Here is a 9,905-nt window from a genome sequence, read left to right as displayed (position 1 = left end):
GGTATGCATAGAAACCGCTGGCCCAGAAAGTAGGGCATCAGAAAGGGTGGCAAATAGCTTGTACCCTCTAGGAAATACTCTTATGGTGCTTTCCTTTGTTCATAAGAGAGAGAATGTGTCAGTCAGTAGGTAATCAACACAGAATACAGATTTTTGGGTTCCATTCCCAGCTCTGTCACTGACCCTAGTGTGCGGGGTGTGAGCCAGGTTGTGACTGTTGCCCCGGTGGGTTGTATCCCCTGATGTTAGTTTGCGAGAGGGAGAGGTGGACTCGCAAAGGTTCCAGAAAGTTTTATTTGATCTCTTACTTACGCACCACCGGTGTGGATGTGGCTGCGCAGGCGGTTACACTTGGATCTGTCCCAGTTCGGGTGAGGGACGAACGAACGGAAAACAAAAAAACCCGATGGATCCGAGATGCGGGATACGAACTAGTTACGAGATACGAACGACTGCACAAACGATTGCTTATGGTTCCGGAGACAGGAGAAGCCGTGGGAAGCTGGCCAGGCCTACCCACTCAGCGGTGGATGCTCTGGCTTCTCTCTGGGTGGAAACTCAACCCTAGCTTTTATAGGCCAGATGACAAGCCCAATTTCAAGCCCCTGACTGGTCACATTTCCGCGCTAAAATGTTCGTGGGTTTTTCCCACAAGGAACGGGGTTTCCAGAGCACATGGCCAGGGCCATGTAGCAAGTCAAATGGGGGCTTTCCAGACTGTGAGGAGAGTGCTGATGGCATCTGTTGCTGGGTAAAGCTGGCAGAGTCCAGCTGGAGCGTGACACCTAGGCGTATTACTGAACCATTCTGTGACACAATACACCTTCTATCAAAGGGGTAAAGTAATGATACAGTATGGTATAATAATGATATAGATTAGATTCAACCTTATTGAAAATAGTAGGTGTAAAAAGGATACCTTATTTCAGGTAGTTATGAGACAGTTATAAGCACACACCTTTCCCAAAACAAAGATATATGGCATGGTGTTTTCTTAGGGATTTGAACCATCTGCACAGAGTGACTTTGCTGGGTGGCATTTGAGTACAAACATATATGTGCATGTGGGAGGGGAAGAAAGGGGACAGGGAAGCATCAAGGAATTCAGAGAAAGAGAAGACAAATCCAGGCACAGTCTGAACAAACCAATTTCTTTTCCTAACTGGGAAAAAAAAATCGAGAATTTGAATGGTTAGCTCCTTGGCTAGCTACATGGGGCAAAATGGTTAAGAGCAACATTATCCCCATAGCAGGACCATGGGATTTAATTGGATGTAACATACTCTGATGTAGGATGCAATAAAGCACAAAATATTGTCAGAAAAAATCAGACTTCCAGTAGTTCCTCTCTCAACTAAATGAGTGTGACTGGAAAGAATTCAGAGATCTGCAGAAGTTGCAGGGTTAACACCTGGGAATAAAAAGTTCTGGAAGCCAGCCTATGTTTTTTATTGCTGTAGTCTTTTGCTGTAAAATCAATATTACACCAAAGTTCCTTGTGCTTTATGAACTTCATTTACTTAGCATCCAGCTGTGAAAGGAAGGAGCAGAGTGAACAGAGCATAAGGGCTGGACAAGGAGGAGTGTGAGGGCAAACAAGGGTCATCTTCTCTACATTATCGTGTCGGATACAGGCCTTTCTGTAAGTGTCACCAGCTCAGACCAAACCAGCCTGTTGTGTATTTCATTAGAGGGAAGAGCTTGGAGAGAATGTGAAATGCAGCTTCTGATGGAAAGATCAACGAGTCAAGTTGGCTGTTAGTGACTGCCACTATTCATCACCATCTGACATTTGGTCTTGGTGGGTCTCAAGTTTCCATCTAGGGAGATGTGGGCTGACGCCTCAGCAGCCAATCTTGGTTGGAGTTTGCAAATTAAGTTGGAAGGGAGGAGAGGCGACGTATGCAGCCATAGCAAATGACAGAGCAATCCATGCTACGCTGTGGGAGTGTAAGCAAATCATCAGCTGGGATGATCTCAGTTGCACCAGATGTGCAGCATTGTCTTACTCCTCTCACACCTTTTTGGGGCATGGCTGTGAAACAGTCTTCTGTTTTCACTTCACTTCTCTCTGTTGCTCTCCTTTATCCCATCATGAGAACTGTGTGCGCTGTGTTGGGGCATTGATAACCTCTTGTAATCAAAGAAAGGGAGAAGCTGCTTTAGTGTAGCATAGTATCTCTTTCCCCAAACTTCCATAACAGTGTCTAACTTCTAGCACTCCAATCTGACATAATCCTGTTTGTAAACAGCTGTCTCAAATGACTAGCTGAACAGAAATGCAAGAACATATCAAAAGGGGTTGGCTTCCATGGATGAGTGTTGTGCCAAGTCCCAGTTCAAATCCTCACCCAGACTCTGCTTCCCTGTGTAGCAGGCTTGCCTTTTGGAGCTTGGGTTGAGCCCCAGGCTTGAGATCTTGCTGTTTTGATTGGTGGAGCTCATCCCCCAGTCAGGAGGCAGGAAGAGGAGTTAAGTCACACCTCTTTCCTGAGGGGAGGGGGAGAGGAGTTCCCACCCCCCTTTCCCGGACCTGACTGAAGACTGCAACACTTAGGTCCAGAAGACTTCAGGGGCAGAGCCCTGGAGCATATAAAAGGAGCTGTATGCCCAGCATGAGGGAACACATCCAGGACAAGGAAGAGAGAAGAGCAGGGCTTAGAAGAGCTGCTCAGCAGGGTGAAGCAGTAGCCCAGAAGCATCCCTGAAGACTTCCATCAGCAGGGAACGGCGGACGGCTCCAGCAGCTAGGCTCTTGGTTTGCAGCACGACACACGGTGTCCAGACCCTGGGAGCTGCGTTAGGCGGTCCGGGTCTGCAACCTCTGGTGTGCAGCCAGAGACATGGTGCACAGGACCTTTGGAGTGCTTGGGCAGCTCAGGTCCTCAACCCCCAAAATGGGGCTGGGAGCTTGGTGCAGGAGGCACTGCACAGAGGGTCCAGGAGCAGACTGAGCCTGGTGTTGTATGACACAGCCTAGGCCTCTGACCCATAGCAAAAGGTTGAGTCCAGAGAGCCAGACAGTGATTGGGCTACTGAGCCAGCAGACAGGGCCAAGCCAGAGGTCCCAGAAGCCCTGCATAGCAGAGCCCTGTTCCAGGGGACAGTGACCCCCCCGCCACTGAAGTCCACTGCAGGCAAGAGAGCAGCCTGGCACAGAGGATGAGGCCCACTCTCCAGGCCTGGGAGCCATAAGTTGCAGGGAACAGAGGATTCCCACAGGGGAGGGGGAGTCCCCCCTGGTTAGTCAGGGGCTCCTGAAAGGGGAGGTCCCACTGGGAGGGCCCCCCTAAAGTTACCAGCTGAAATGGGCTGCAAGGCAAATGGAGGCCCCTTGGATATAAATAAATACAGGGTGGCAATTTGTTATTGCTATTATATCACTCACTGGAAATACCTTGCACTTCTTGGGGCCAGAGATACGTGCAATATGAAGGGACAGAACACTTAATTATAAAAACGATCCTAGTGCTTAGATTAGTGGTTCTCAACCTTTTTTTAGATTGAAGCCATCTCTCAGAAAATGTCAGCTCTGAGCTTTCATTCATTTTTTGAGCATGGAAAAATAACAGAGCGATTCTTCCACTGCAAAGAACTTAGAAAGACAGCAACAGGTCAGAATGTTTTTGACGCTATGAATTCCTATCAGAAATCTCTGGATTTATCTTATGAATTATGGGTATATCTACATGAGACATTAACTGCAGAGTAGACTGATTAGCTCCACAGTAAATGTCTCAGCATCTATACATGCAGGGCTATTAGGCTGGAGAAACCTAATAAACTCCACAGCAGCACATGTGTAGAAGCTGACACAGCTAGCTGGGGCATGAGGGTGTTTCAGTGCAGGGACTGCCTGCCAGCTAGATGAGCACTGAAGCACCCTTGTGCTTCAGCCAACCCCTCCACAGCACATTGAGCTGGGCTGGAGCAGCCCCAGTTCCTCTGGATCGGGGGTGCCCGATCCACTATGTCCTGCTGCTGACCCTCCTGCCAGCCAGGGCTGCTCTGGCCTGCTTCAGTGTGCTGCAGTCCCAGGCACACATGTAAACACTGTGCCTGGGAGCAATAAAATCCAGCATGATGTATGCCATAGTTTATTTATTGCATTCATATGTATGTGTAGACATGTCCCATGTGTAGATGTTCGCACACTCTGACAAGGAGGCACCCAAGGGCTACTGCAATGCCCCCTAGTGGCCATCTTGACATTGACACCTGGCCTCTGCTTCAGCCTCCCAGGTTCTCATCCTGCTTCTTTTCAAGCCATGACTTGATGTTAAAAGTTAATGAGAGGAGATTGCCCTCAGAGGCCCTCAGAAGCTCAAGAACCCAGGGTACACTCGCTCTCTCTCTAACGGCTAAATTCATGGCCTCCTTCCACCCCTACAGCCACACCCATGCCTTCTAGATATTATTCTGTCTACAGTGCCATCCTTTTGTAGAGGCCTCAGCCTTCTTGGCTTTAGCCCTGCTTTACTCTGGCTGCAGGCTTCCAGCCTTGGCCCTCTGATTTGGAGCCAACTCTCTCAGCCTCAGCCCTCTCTGTGCCTCTGGTTTCCAGGCCCCTTTGCCCTGTTTTGTGCCTTGTCTTGGCCCCCTTGTGTCCATGATCCAGGGCAAGACTACTCTTGGTTTGGCTCAGCCACCCTGGTGTCCCTGACCCAAAGCAAGGCTGCTGTCAGATCTACCTCCCTCTAAAGTATTTCAACTTCTGCCCCACACAGTCTACCAGGTCCCTGTTATTCTCATGTCCCACCAACCCTGTTGCCTCTAGGCCTGCCACGCTAGCCAGGACTGGTGGCAGTGCATCGTGCTGCAGAACCAGTGGATCAACATGTTCCAGATGACCTGGTCCACCTTTGAAAGCCTACTGCATCAGCTCTAGCCTCACCTGGAGCACCAGGACGTGGAGGTGTGCCTGGCCAGCCCTGCTACCCACACACCCAATACCCCCTGCCCACACCCCAGCACCACTCCTGGACACATACATTTGCTACAGAAACCTTTATCCCCCTTACAATCCCTACCCCCATTCCTCCTTCAACCAACAGAACCCCCTCCCCCCTCAACACACAGAGCCCCTCCACCACCCTCCCCACTCACCAACAATAAAAAACCCTCCTCCCAAATTGAAAAATATGTATAAGAGTCTCAGTCTTTCTCCGAGTCCTGGAGTGGGGGGCTTGTGATGGGCGGCGCCCAGGGCTCAGAGCCTGGTAGCAGTTTGCCAGCACCCTGTCCATGGACAGTTCCCTCACAGGTCCAGGGACATTGGCAAATACCAGGGGCTTCTGCAGGTGGGAGGCAGAGGAGGCCCTCCTCTGAGGCCCAGCCAGAGGCCTGCTGTAGGGTGGCTGGGGGCCAGGCATGGGAGGGCCTAGATGTAGCCTACACTGGCTGGCTCTGGCTGGCTAAGTGCTGCTGGAGCAGCTCCACAGCCTCCAGCTGGGCCCAGTTCTTCTGCTGCAACCAGTTCCATGCCTCCTCCCAGGCAGTCTCCTAGGTGACATCTTTCTTCCACCAAGCCAGCTCCCATGCCTCCCATGCCTGTTGCCACACCTGATCCCATGCCACCCGGTTCTCCACCACTGCCACCAGCCACTGGAACAGGAGAGTCCATTCTCTGGTGCGCCACTAGCATAGCCAGAGCATCCAGGTGGCTCCAGTGGCAGGTGGTGGCAACCCTAATGCAGCACTCCCACAGGGCCCTGCAGCCTCTTCCCCAAGCCCAGATGTTGGCTCTGCTGAAGCAAAAGACAGAAGCCTTTTGTGCAAGTTTACAACATTGCAGAGATAAGATGCTTTGCACCAGGGGCCCTGTGCTGCCTAGATAAGAGATCGACCATGTGCGGGTGCCCAGGGACCATGGTAAGCTGTCCAGGCAGAACTGAGCCCAGGCAGCTGCTGGCACAAGCCCTCCAACCCTGCTTGCTCCCCTGAGGCTGGTGGGCTGCTGGGTGCTGGCTGCAGGCAGCCTGCCTCCCCTGCCCACTTCCCAGGGCGGGCCAGGCCAGGCTGCTGGCAGCACCTGTTGCCACAGCTCCAGACCCCGCTTGGCCCCTGTCCCCTGCCAACTCTCTCCCTGCAGGTCAGTTGCTCTGCCATGCTGCCACCTAGCCTATGGCACCTGAGCTGCAGGGCGTGCAGGGCTCCTGGACAACTGGGGCAAGGGGCTGGCTATACCCCCACTCAGTCTTCTGGGGGCTTCTCCAGGGAGGCACCCTAGGGCTAGCCTCCCCCCCATGCTACTGCTGTGCCCCAAGTGTGCCCCTGTTGCATGTGCCCTAGGCAGTGCACGATAAGTTTTTTTGCACAGGCTGAGGGGTGCCCGATCCACTATGCTCTGCTGCTGATCCTGCTGGTACCCTAGGCCCACCTGCACTCCTGGTTTAGGATCTTGAGCTACAATGGTGTGAGGGGCAAGCCTGGGCTTCCCTGCAACCTTTGCCACCACGCGGAGGGCTACCTGGGGCAGAGCACCCTGCTGCCAAGGAGGACAATCGCCACTGGCATTGATGCCTTCCTTGGTGTGTGAGGCCTGTGCCCACCCAGCTGCAGGTATATGGGCTGCTGAAAATTTGAACTGTGTCCCACATTTCTGTGTGCTGTGCAGGGGTGGCCTGGAAAGTGTGGGTGGGCCAGGCAGGGAGCAGGGGCAGGGGCAGGGCTGGGGACTGGAAGGACCCTCCCCTAGTGCAGGATTTACCACATGTGCAGGACTGGTGAGGTTGAGGGCTCAGCATGAGGTTCCCCATTAGTGATGGTGTGCAGCAGGCTGGCTTCTGGCCAGAGGCTCCCCTGGGGAGGAGCTGATGGTTGGCAGTGACATGGCCAGCCACTCCTTGTGGCAGGATGTGGGGCTTGGCTGAGTGTGAGGCAGTTTCTGGGTAGGGCTCCCTGAGCTGTTAGTGGATGAAGCAGCCAGGGAGGTGGGTGGGGTGGGGTGCTGAACGCCTGAGGCTTCCTCCTCTTGTGGCACGTCACCGGAAGGCATCAGGGTGGGGTGTGGGCAAGGCCAGGCTGCCCCTGCTGGTGGCACTCACAAGGGTGTGGCCTGAGTCCCAGGGTGCCAAAATGCAGCTCAGCTCGCACATGAATGGCATGGTCTTTTGGGCGTGACTGGATCAACGACTGAACTTGGTCATGGCCAACTGCTGTGCCCATAAAACCTTAGCCTTCACATGGGACAGCCATGCTAGCCGGGAGTGGCCTTGCACATGCATCCCACAGGATATGTCCTCATAAATGTGGGTGTGAGCACACCCCCACTGTGAACTGCCTCTGGATGTCAGCCCTGCCCCAGAGAGCAGCCCAGCCATGAAGGAGGAGAGATGGCCAGCCAGGAGCCCTGGGGCTGGGCTCTGTCCAGCCCCCTAGTGGCTGGGCAGACCCAGCACTGAAGTCCCTGCGTTAATGTGCATTAACAAGTCTACATGTGCATTAATGTGCTTTAACTAATCATACCTAAATGTGATACTTACTTTACGCAATAATCAGATTTAGGCAGGATTCGCTTAAATTTGGCACTTTTAAGATGCAGTAAGGGCATGCAAGTGTAGATGTGTGCCCTTAATGCACCTTAAATTGGTCTAATGTGCATTAAATGCACACATATAGACACACCTACTAGGTATATTCTAATAGATGCACATTCCTATCCCATTTTCCGTGAAGTACATTGTGGCCATGTAGAACACTGTGATCCTATGTAGATACAGCACTTAGCTCTCTTTAACCCCGCAAGTAAAAGATTTTTTTTTCCCTGGCTGTGAAAATATCAGGACATCTACTTGAACATGTTTGCCTTCTATCTTGTGGATGGCAGTGGCATGCACATGGGAGTCAGTATTTTGAAAACCATGGTATGTATCCTGCACTTACACCTCCAACTAAGATTTAAAGAAGTCTTAAATAGTAAATGAATGCAGACTGCATAGAAAAGATCTGCCTTAAATCTCTAACCCCTGTGACTAAGGAAGTCTGAACTTCATACAGAAATACTGACTGCAATAAACAACAAGAGATTCAATTTCTTTTAAAGAAACTTGGGATTTTGTGCCCAAGAAACAGTTCTGCACAATGTATACTGTCTAACAGAAAGCTTAGGTTTATTCCTAATGTATTAAAAATCTTTCCCTGCAAAATCCCAACCAGTGTTGCTCTAATAATCACTTTATTATTAAACTTCCAAGTATCTGTGCCAAGGAACCTTGATGCATCTCAACAAAGTAACGTTTCTGGGCCAATATGCCCACGGAAATCCCAGAGTGAGAACCAGAGGAGAGACAGATATAATACCAGATGGCCCTGACCCAAAAGGCCCTTGCACAACCAAAATTCTCAGACACTGGCGCAAATGACTTCTGTTTTTTTCAATGGGAACATTCAGACAAAGAAAAAGGAAACAAACCTTTGAATACAGGCCAGAATGAAGCCAGTTGTGTACTGTTGTACCTCTCAAGGGGAAAAGAATTCCACTGCTGAGGGGACAGCTTTGACACCTGTCTTCAACAGGCTGGCCCACTAATCTTACTCCTTTCAGTGATCATAAGGGAAGCGGGAGAGGGGTTCTTGAGTAAGAATAAATTGATAACAAAAAACTCTTTAATTCTAAATTCATGAGTAGCACCACATACAGCATGTCCACTACTTTTTGATGGCCTTTTCTCAGCCTAAGAGAAAGACAAAGATTTCTCTAATGTTGACTGTCATTTTGACCTCTAGAGAAAATCTGCTTAGTGTATTACCAGCCAAGAAATTCCAGTAACGATTCCAAACACTACTTAGGGCTGAGATGTGGTGTCCGCTTGTGTTTAAAAATCATTCAGGCACACAGCTTGGTCTCTCTTACTCCAACAGAGAGGCCAAAAACTGATTGGGAGCAGAAAGGCATCCTTCTGGAGCCCCAGGAGAGGTTAATTAAATACTCTGCACAGAGTTGGTAATGCCTCTGTCCATCTGGTCAGTCACATACCTTCCACACATCCCTTTTGGGATCTTTTCAGCTAGAAGTCAAACCAGCCAACATCTTTGGCAGTCCTGAAGTTATTTAGAATTTTTTTAAAAGACCCAACAAGAGAGCACATAGATCAGTATTTAAGATGGTCTAGTTTTCCACAAATAACAAAATTTAAACACTGTCACCCAAACATCGTTCTCACTTTGAGAAATCCAGGCTGAATTTTCCAGTCAAAAACTACTATGAATAGAAGATGGGAAGGTTCAGTTGCAAAGTCTACAGAGGTTTTGTGGCTGTTAGTTTTAGCAAACACCACGGTTAATTTAAGGTGCAGGCTTCTACAACAAGCTCTTAAATTTCAGTCTTTAGTTAACACTAAATCAATATTATATATAGCTCATGGTCACTGAAAAAACACTTACTGCCAGATGGTTTGACCTCTGGACTGATCTGAATGCAGCCAGTTGCTTATGTGGTATAAATGTAAGGGAAGGAATAAAGACAAGGCTGCCCAAATGCATTTGTTCAGAGACCACTGAGAAAACCCTGTTGCTCGACTAAACTTTGCAAGCATGGCGCAGACATTGTACCAACATAGCCTCACGTCACCTCATCTGGGATTCAAATTGCAAGTTCATGCAGTGGTTTTGTATCGTGGAAGTCTGAGGCATCTCAGCTGCTGGCTGTTGTCAAGGTGAACGAAGCAGCTGCACCAAACAGTCAGGGGATAGAATAATAAATCTGTACACAGCCCCATCCTTCAGCAAGCATATGCCATATCCGTATCCTAGGTCAAAGCATCTGCTACAATTCTCTTTTGATACATGTCCCCCATAGCCATTGAATGCTTGCACCAACCTCCTTGAATCCAGATACTAAGACAGAGGTACCAGTGACCGTTTAAGCGTGTGACACTGCACATGATTGGTTGGACTGTAAGGTG

Source organism: Crocodylus porosus, unplaced genomic scaffold (genome assembly GCF_001723895.1).
Source record: "Crocodylus porosus isolate Cpor-Errol unplaced genomic scaffold, CroPor_comp1, whole genome shotgun sequence".
Taxonomy (NCBI): Eukaryota; Metazoa; Chordata; order Crocodylia; family Crocodylidae; genus Crocodylus; species Crocodylus porosus.
This window is presented reverse-complemented; position numbering follows the sequence as displayed.